This window comes from Pinus tabuliformis, chromosome J (genome assembly GCF_031772625.1).
Source record: "Pinus tabuliformis cultivar Carrire ecotype Pingquan chromosome J, CPIR1, whole genome shotgun sequence".
Lineage (NCBI taxonomy): Eukaryota > Viridiplantae > Streptophyta > Pinopsida > Pinales > Pinaceae > Pinus > Pinus tabuliformis.
Window position 1 is genome coordinate 383,142,330 of NC_142295.1, and position 9,730 is coordinate 383,152,059.

The 9,730-nt window shown below is 36.2% G+C and overlaps 1 long non-coding RNA gene across 2 annotated transcripts; it reads right to left on the bottom strand.

Moving 5' to 3' along the window:
• Positions 1 to 316: 316 nt before the first annotated feature.
• On the bottom strand, positions 317 to 2,667 carry LOC149227372 (uncharacterized). 2 transcript variants are annotated; one of them, XR_016247785.1, is made up of 4 exons: positions 2,512 to 2,667; positions 1,737 to 1,854; positions 1,247 to 1,534; positions 317 to 1,095 (listed from the first exon to the last, which is right to left on the bottom strand). It is a non-coding gene; the product is annotated as an uncharacterized LOC149227372 (long non-coding RNA). The 2 variants fall into 2 exon arrangements; XR_016247784.1 differs by lacking the exon at positions 2,512 to 2,667 and adding an exon at positions 1,951 to 2,460 and having other exon boundaries at positions 318 to 1,095.
• Positions 2,668 to 9,730: the final 7,063 nt, after the last annotated feature.

Here is a 9,730-nt window from a genome sequence, read left to right on the forward strand (position 1 = left end):
GAGTTACCTTCTTTATGGGGTTTATTATGAACAACCAACAGTTTTCTTTTGTTACCGGAAGTTCATTGGAACCGCAATTTGAGACAGATGACAACGAACAGGAATGCGAGAAAATTATAATTTTTTATTTTTTTTAAGTTCCGGAAATTGAACTTCCAATCACTTATATATATAAAGGCTTGACAACATACATTTTGCCAATTATACTACTAGCCAGTAACATATTATTTTGTTAATATAAACGAAACCAAATAATTAAATGGTTTTTATATTTACCAAGTAATTATCTGGTAACAAAAGTTGGAACTCTTCTACAGAGCTGCAAACTTGTCCGTTAAATTCATCTTAATGTCTCCACTCTCCTGGAGAGTGTCACGAACCTCTGATACCATGTCATCACCACTAACCTATCAAGAATTTGAAAACAAACCACAAATTGAAAGCAAATATCCACAACAAACTTGGCAACATCTCTCTTTATCATACCCAATAAGCCATCACTTTACTATTACACATAAAACATCATAAAACTACCGATTCGATGCCTGTACTGTACTATTTTTACAACCATGAAACAATCTCAACGATCAGCATTACACAAGCGCTAGACACTGCTGCTTTCGCTAGACTACGCTGTGCTACTGTACTATTTTGACAAGGATTAATCAATCTCAACGCTCGTCCTAACTTAAACAATCGAAACTGCTGTTTTTTCTGTGTTCTTTGTAACACAGCACTGCCATCTTCAGCAGAGGTTTTCATTCCATTGTTGGCACAACTGATCAAGAATTCCACCTCCCCTTTTGCAGTTTGGAACAGTTACGAACATTAAGCAGGCAGCTTCCGACACCAAGAAACATCAATCACCTCCAAAATATCAACGTTTCAAGGCACGAAAGCTTCTATACTTGTTCACACCCGCGGACATTTAACTCTGGAAAGTTTTTTCCCAACTGCAAAACTCCCCTAATTGTCTCAATTCTTTACAAGAGTACAAGGTCAGATGTTGGCAAATAAGCTGCTTTGTTTCCCTATGGTCTTTGGAATGTGTCAGAGGGAAGTCCATATATTTTATTCTGGCAGTTGTTGAGGCACCTGCAAATGCAAATATTTAGCTTTCAGGTACAGGTAGATATATATATATATGAAATGGAATGAAAATATGAAGCAAGATACTTCTTTTTTCAGTGGAAAAAAACGCTTTTTCTTTATATGAATAAAAAAGATAGTACATGAAGCAAGATACCTTTGTCTACCATAAATTCATGCTGCCACAATGGTTGTAATTTCCTCCCAATCACTTGTAACACTGAATTTCTCCACATGAATCCGGGAATACAAGGGATTATAAGATGTGGTAACCCCAGTCTTCGGTTGCAACAAGATGTCAGTTCCTTATAACTCAAAATTGGGAAACAGTGATTAGATGCGTCAGACAGACACCGAGGACCTGATCCCTTATCTGTCCTGTTATAATATTTTTGAACGAATCCCAGATATGTATGTATTGACCTCCGGGAACTTCCCTTATTACCTATTCATTGAAGAAAAATATACAGATTTATCATTCTGCCCTTAAACAAACTTGAGAAGTGTACAGATCTATCACTCTTCATTATCTACTAATTCAAAGAGGAAAAATATACACCAGGCAGATCTATCACGCTTGGAATAAACAAACTTTGAAATATTCATTTTCAATAGAAGACAAAGTTTGAAATGATTGAAGCACTTACACAAGACGATAGCTCCAAGAAAACTTCAATCTGTGTTGGTCGTCTGCTGCAAACGACTACAGAGCATCCATTTGTCCTCTGCAATATTTCTCCCAAGATCTTTGTCGTGGATTGGCATCTGTAATTTAAACTTGGAAACCTCATATTTCTGTACCTTATTTTTTTTTAATGAAAAAGCAAACAATATACAGAGATATTCATAGATTCACTTAACAGTAATGTGTAGTTTTTCCAGATATACACGCTGGATGTGGCTTGAATCTGAAAAGATCGGAAGAATGTTAACCCCTTGACTGCACGACAAGGTCGAGTTCATCCAAGCACCAAGTGAATTGCTCATTGTTTGCTATATAAAATGGCAATATGAACGGATGCTGTTTGAACATCGGCTTCTACCCTAAAAGCAATGTGTTTTATCCTTCCACCATTTCCAACTCGCAATCTATTATCTGCCAGATGATTAAAGATAAGAGGATGAAATGTTCTTGACCTCCGGACCACCGATGATTGATAAACACATGGTACTAAGCAATGCTAAAGGTGTAAAGATAACATGTTCTTGACATCTAGACCACGTGGTGTGTGAAAAAGGGACTGAGTAGGAGGCCGAAGGAGTAAAGAGGGAAAAAGCCTTGTTATTGTGATGGAGATCGGTTGCCATTGATGAACAGAAAGATGAAGCTCAGACATAGACAGACATGAAAATGCAAAGAGGATGAAGCCGAGGCAGGCAAAGATCTAGATAACAAGATAAATGAAGCTAAGCTCAACATACATATGATCGCTGATTAGCTGGAACTGCAGGCAGCGATCTTGACCTACGATCTGAACCGGAGACCTCCCACCACATAAAGATTCTTTGGGTTGGTTGCGAACAGACACGTGTTTAGTGCTCGACAGGTTGTGAATTGTGCTGTGGTCCTTCCTGAACCATGATTCCGTGAACGCCAACTACTAGTTTTGCTTTTGCAATTAATATTCTTAGCACAGTAATCCATTGAATGACCCAACTACCAACATGGCCATGAAAGTAATCTACTTGGTATCAACATTTGTAAAAGTAACCTCCTCTACGAATTCGGCCAAAAAGTTCCGCTCCACTAGGCTTACAGCCTACCAGCCACTACTCTAGAAAGTCAACTCCCTCTCGTTTAAAAAGACTCACATAGTTGAGAATTAGCGTCATCGATACAGCCCATTGGATGTCGATTACAAATTTAAAAAGCATTCATAATCCTTGATGATTATGAAGCACGCCAAAAGAGGTAACAATAGAGTAATCAATGCTTTGGAAAGAAGGTTGAGAAGTCCCAAATATAAATCTATTGTTTGTCTCACGGACTCTATATATATATAAAAGATGCTTCGGAAATATTTATGGTTAGTAAAGCAGTTGTCTATAATGTGACTTTTTGAAAGTTTTTTTTGTGGGTTTTTTCGGTCGAAATCTGGCAGGAATTTATTGGAATCGCAAGTTTGATAGCTAGTTTCTGCACAATGAAAGCGTCTCAGGGGTTTTTCAGAGTGCTGAATCCAAATATGCAGTTAAAAAACCATTTTAACTGCAACAAATCAAGATTTAACCTCAATTTCTTCCGCCGGATTCCGTCACCGGAATCTCCAAAAAATCGCATTATAGACAACTCCGTTAGTAAATGCAATAAAAGATGCTTCGGAAATATTTATGATTAGTAAATGCGATAAAAGATGCTTCGGAAATATTTATGGTTAGTAAATGCGTTAGTTTTAGTGGGATTTAGTTTTTATTATGGTATTGGTTTAAATTTTATGGAGAGGGGTGAGAATAGGAGACATTTTATAGGTAGGTAAAATATTTTTTAATTTAACAATGGAGTTAGCTCCAATTTTTTCTGTGGTCAATGTAGTTGATTATAAAGAGATATATAATGTGTATGAATTTAGGAATATAAAAAGTGTATTTGCTCGATAAATGATGACTCTTAGTGTCAATTCAAACTTGTCATGGTTTACTAGGCTATTGGATTTACTATATCAACAATCTGAGCTATGAGATTATTGAAGAACCTCAAGTTTTGTCCATCCCAGACCATTTAAATTTAAGTTTGCAATGAAGCGAAAGTTAAGTGTCGTAGTACTAGAAAAAGTAGTTAGTGACATTGTAGCCATAGTTTTATTATTATTTGGATTAGTATCCCTTAGGGCTATTGGTTTTGCTTTATCAACAATTTGACCTATGAAATCATGGAACGATGTCTAGTTTCATCCATCTCACAACATTAAAATTCATGTTGGCAAGGAAGTCAAAACTAAGTGTGTCATAGTACTAAAGAAAGCAGTTAGTGACATTGTAGCCATAGTTCAATCTATTATCATTATTGGGACCATTATCCCTTAGGGTTGTTGGATTTACTTTATCAACAATTTGACCTATGAGATCATTGAAGAATCCCAAGTGTCATCCATCCCACAATGTTCGAATTCATGTTGGCAACGAAGTCAAAGATAAGTGGCATAGCCCTAGAGAAAGTAATTAGTGACATTGTGGTCATAATTCAATCTTTTATTATTATTATTATTGGGATTAACATAGTTTGAAGGGGTGAGGTTATGGGTGAGGAAAGCACAATTCATGATGAATTTAATTAATTTGATAACATATCAGCATTATTGTTGCTCCACTTCCAAAGATGTGTCATCTTATGGTTTAGGATTATTGCAATCTCATTTACATTGTCGTAACAATTTACCGTGTGCTCAATAGTCAAATAGATTTTCTCGTTGCTTGTGTAGGTGGAAGCGTCATCAACACTTTTGACATGTAATGTGATCATCTACTCATTCTTCTTGTTGATGGCAACTTTGTAAAATAAGATAGGAGACAATTCTCAATATCTGTTAGTTGTTAACCCTCCCTAGGCTTGTTCTTAAATCCCCTACCACTATCCCTCCCTTCGACAAAGTTGTTGATGGTGAAGTCCAAGTTCGGGATTCCTTGTACTATCATTGATAAAAAAAGGCATATCAAATATGTTCCCTAATTGTAATGCAAGAGGGTGAATCCACTAAGATGTATCCCACTTCTTAGTAACATGTGGCAATGAAAATTTGACATTTTACATATTTTTTAAATTGAAGCCCTCAAAAACTCATATACACCTTGTGAATTTTGAAATGTAATTAAAAATAAATTTGTAATAAATTATGTTATCTTTCTAACATATGTGTGTGTTATGTGTCAGCTTTGCATTTAATTATATGTTTGTCTCTGCAGTTTTTTGGAAAAAATTAACCAGTGACTTGTTCTCATCAATTAATTTAGTGCTTAATGCATATTTTTCAAAAAATAAAATAAAATGAGCTCTATCTATACAAGATGTAGTTTATTCCACCTATCTTTTAAAAGATCTTTTTTGGTAAAATCATTTCTATTATTTTTTGAAGGCGATAAATTAATATTTAAATCTCATTTTATACACCTTCATGTTCCCAACATAATTTTTTCCTCTTGCTTACTTAAATTGAAAAACTAAAATACGCTTTTGAAGTGGAAACATCCTAACAGAACACATATGTTTTATAATTATTTCGTTGTATAGTTGTTATACTCTTATTTTTTCTTTGAACGATATCATACTAATGGGATTTTTTTTGCAATATAAGTTTAAAAGAAAATACATTTAAAATATCATATGAGACTAGAAGTGTAAAAATGTTATAACACTGGATAGAGTATTCAATAATGATTTTATTGGCATCAAGTCCACCACATGAGATAAAAGAAATGAAAGGGTTTCACACCATGGAAGTTTCAGTCGCAAAAGCTCTTATAGAAAGGGTTTATGGTATTTAGGCTCTTAATTGACAACCTCTGATAGGATTTTAGAAAACCTGGATGATAATTTAATAAACCTTGGATCAAGATTTATTTTGAGTTTATGAAATGACTTGATCAATATATTGTTGTAATCATCAAAAATAAATCTTCAAACAAAATTCATCTATTGTTTAATTATTGTTTACTAAAACTCCAGACGTGAACTTATCAATATACAATCTAAATTTATTAAATTTATGTGCAAGTTAAAAATGGAATCAATTGGAGACACAGGAGAAATGAACTAGTTTAAGGAGAAATAAGATCATATTTCTCAAAAAACGGTTTCAAGAAGCCATCCATTTCTAGAGAAATTGGTTTCTTGGATTGATAAACCAAAACGATCATACAAAACGATGTTTTCCATGTTATTATGTTTTCTTCTTGAAACAAAAACTCCCATTTCATTTATGGTAACATAGTTATAATCCTGATTCCTATATTGATATGTCAGTCTATTTTTGGCACAAGTAAAAGCATTGAATAGATTTTTCAAAAGGCCGCACTCTGTTTATATAATGCTTCATGCATTTCTTGTAAAACACTAAAAGCTAGATGTCAAATATATTTGTTAGATGCTGCTTATGAATGCATAAATAAGGTTGGTGTATTTGATATATTCTCATTGCAATAATGAATGTTTTGAATGCTTTGGTAGTATTGAAGCTATCAATTTAAGTCATCAATAATCCATAAATTGATTTTTAACTTGTTGAGATCTTCATTTCTATGGAACCGAGTTTAGTAAAAATATAACAAACTTTGAATTTTATTACTCATTAAGTTTTGTACCTCTAAGTTTGGAATTAGATTTAGTAACTACATAACAACTTTGAGTTCTCTTCCATGTCCGTGTTTACCTATGATTTTTAGCACATATGCAAGCTTTGAAAGTGTGAAAATACGCCAGAATAAACTCATGAGATAAATACCCATTTCACGCTAAAGTCTCCCTCATGTTTATATGCGGTTGTTTTTCAACAACAATGGAATTCATAAGGGGAGGACTCTCATGACAACCCAAATCACTGGTGCAAAGAAGAAACCAAATAAAATGGATGAATTAGGCACTTCTAGGTTTGATCTCAAGATTCAAACTTACTCCATATCCTTTTCTAGAATAAAATATACATCTTATATAATATAAACGTCGTATTATTTCTTAAGATATTTGGATTGAATATGTGGCATATATAAAAGTATGGACAGAGAAATATATTCAAGAAATGCCACGGTGTTACCTTAGTTGATGATGCAGGAGCATCTAGACTTAGCCAACAATGTGAAAGTCTGTTCACATGTTGTGGCTAAACAAGTTGAATTTCACTAACCTGAGTGGTCAAAAGTCAGTTTTTACCGAGAAGGTTGGATCTCTCAAGAAATGAGTTGTATTTCATTATTGTAATAAGTATAAATTGTCTTAATTTAGATCCAAAGATAAGTTGTTACCATAAGTGTGTGATAGAGCTGGAAAATAGAGATTTGACTATTAGAATGTTTAAAATAGGGATTGAGTAGTTAGAGTGGGATTCGATTGATGAAAAGGAGAAAAATGTAATGTAGAAGGATTGGTAGGGATGAGAGAGGATTGAATGAAGCAGGAGTTAAGTAATAGAGCGAGGATTCAGATTGAAATAGAGGTATTTTAATCGTTGTAATAGAGCCAAAGGCTGAGACTCTGTAACTGTTTTTTATAATGAATAATTGTTGCCGTGTGTATGTTTATATATTGATACTGGGGAAACTCTCGTTTCACCTCTGATTATTCATATTCGGGGCAACACCAATATTTCTCTGTTTTCATGTTTTATGTTATAAAACATAGAGTTCAACAGAAATCGCAGGTCTTTAGCGTTATTAACAGTGTTGAGGCTGCTTAAGATCTCAGTCGTTGATCCAAGTTCGAACCAACAATGCGAAACCCCGCCAACCGTTGGATCACCCATTTCGCATTGCAAATAGACAGTGGAGTGTGATCGGACCGCAACCTTAGGAAACTGTGAAGTGCAATCGCAAAATATCGCATCACAAGAAATCCTGTGTATGTTACCGGTCCCCGACCGTGGAACAGTGCGATATGCGATGGAAGTGGGACCATTGACTATATTGCATCGCAACACTCTGTATGTAAGGACCGAGACCTAAATGCTTACCCATAGCAATTTGCGATTGCGATATAATCTGTACCGTTGGATCTAATGTGTTATGATTTACAGAGAATCGCGAGCAATTCTAATTACAAAGGGGAAATATCAGTGTTGGCTACTTAAAAGGGTGGAAACTAGAGATTTGCAGTAGAGGTGAAGTGAGTAAAGGAAATAGCAAACGCAGGGTCGATTGTTGATATTTCCTTGAAACAATTGTTTCCTGCATCATTGGTGGTATTGGAGCAAAGATTAAGGTTGATTACAGTAAACATGCCACCAAGGAGAGGAGTTGGCATTGGTCGAGGAAGACCGGAAGCAAATGCAGTTTTGTTGGAGGAGATCTGAAGTCTGCGTGCGAGGATGGAAATAATTGAGACTACTCAAAGAAGAACACCTGATGAAGGGGATGACAGTGTGATCCAGGTGGATATTGGTGGCCACCCGCCAAGTCCACTTGGACCCCCACCATTGTTTCTTTCAGTTTTTTAGTTTCCTTAATTGTAGAACAATTTACTATTTTTAGCAGTTTTTCAGGTCCTGAACTTCCGGAGTCATTTTGAGGCCCTAAAAGACGTTTTTTTGGGAAAACCAGGAGAAACATGGCTCATAGATTGATGTTGCTCTTCCCAAAGTTATAGTCCTCGGAGAGATCTTTCTAACGAGCTATTGTACGTGTCAAACGGAGATCGGATGCCAAAGTTACAACCCCAGGAAGTCAATGTACCAATTTACCCAAACGGGGCCCATAGTTTGGCGTTTCATCTTCTAGGGTTAGGTTTTTGGATGTTTATGGTTTTCCATTGTTTCTAAACAATAAATAGGTCTTCGAGCCTCATTGTAACACAGTTTAGAGGCATGTAGCCGCTACATCTCTTCTCAGAGATAAGCTACCATCGCCCTAGCTAGTTTATTTCACATTCTGTTTGTAAGCATATTTTAGTATTTTACGTTAATGAAATGAAGTATTATTTCCACTGCATATCTGTGTTTATGGTTATCTCTGTAATTTATTGTGTTCCTATTTAAATCTAGATCAGTGGTATCAGAGTGGTTTGCTTTTTCTCTATTTTTCTTTGCATGTCCCCAACAACGTTGGGATATAAGGAGTTAGGGCTTGAACTGGTTGAACCTTTGCAAGACCAGCCTCACAAATCCCGATGAACTCTCGTGGCGGATGAAAAGAAAGATGAGGGGGCAGGAGATCCTATCAAAATCTTGCTCGAAGAAGCCCTCGAGCGATAAAGGAACGCAATGATGGACAACTTTGCGCAGATCCTTCAGCGGCTACCCAGAGGTGACGCATCGGCTTCCAGTGGCTACTCTGGAAATGCCACGCCCTTTAAGGTACAAGTTAACTTTGAAATACCCGTCTTCGAGGGTCAAATAGACACAGATGTCGTAGATAAATGGTTAAATCTGCTGGAAGGGTATTTTTCTGTTCATGAATTTTCGAGTCAGGAAAATATTTTTTTCGCTCTTCTCAAAGTAGCCCCCCATGTCAAGGACTGGTGGGAAACCTACTGCGAGCAGAAGGATGAAAGCACAGGCTCACTATTTTCAACCGCACCCACTTGGAATTCATTCTGAGATGCCATCAAGGAGCAGTACTACACTATAAAAAGCTATGAGGACAAATACATAAAGTGGACACGCTACGGCAGGGAAGGGACCAAGATGTGTCGGAGTTCACCAACATTTTTCATACCCTCCGCACACAGTTGGGTATCAAAGATTCTGAGATGCATCTGGTACTCAAATACTGTGGCTGCCTACATAGATACATCCAGGAAGAGATGGAGTTCCTGAACATCTCCTCGCTCAGCACGGCATACCAATACGCTGTCAAAATCGAGTAGAAGTTGAAACAAAAGAAGCGAGACTGTGGATCTGCAAATTTGAAGACCAAAGGACAAAGCCAAGGTGGGGTGGCCCAAGACAACCCGTCGAAGCCGCAAGAAAAGAACAACACCACGAAGTTGAAGAAGGACACA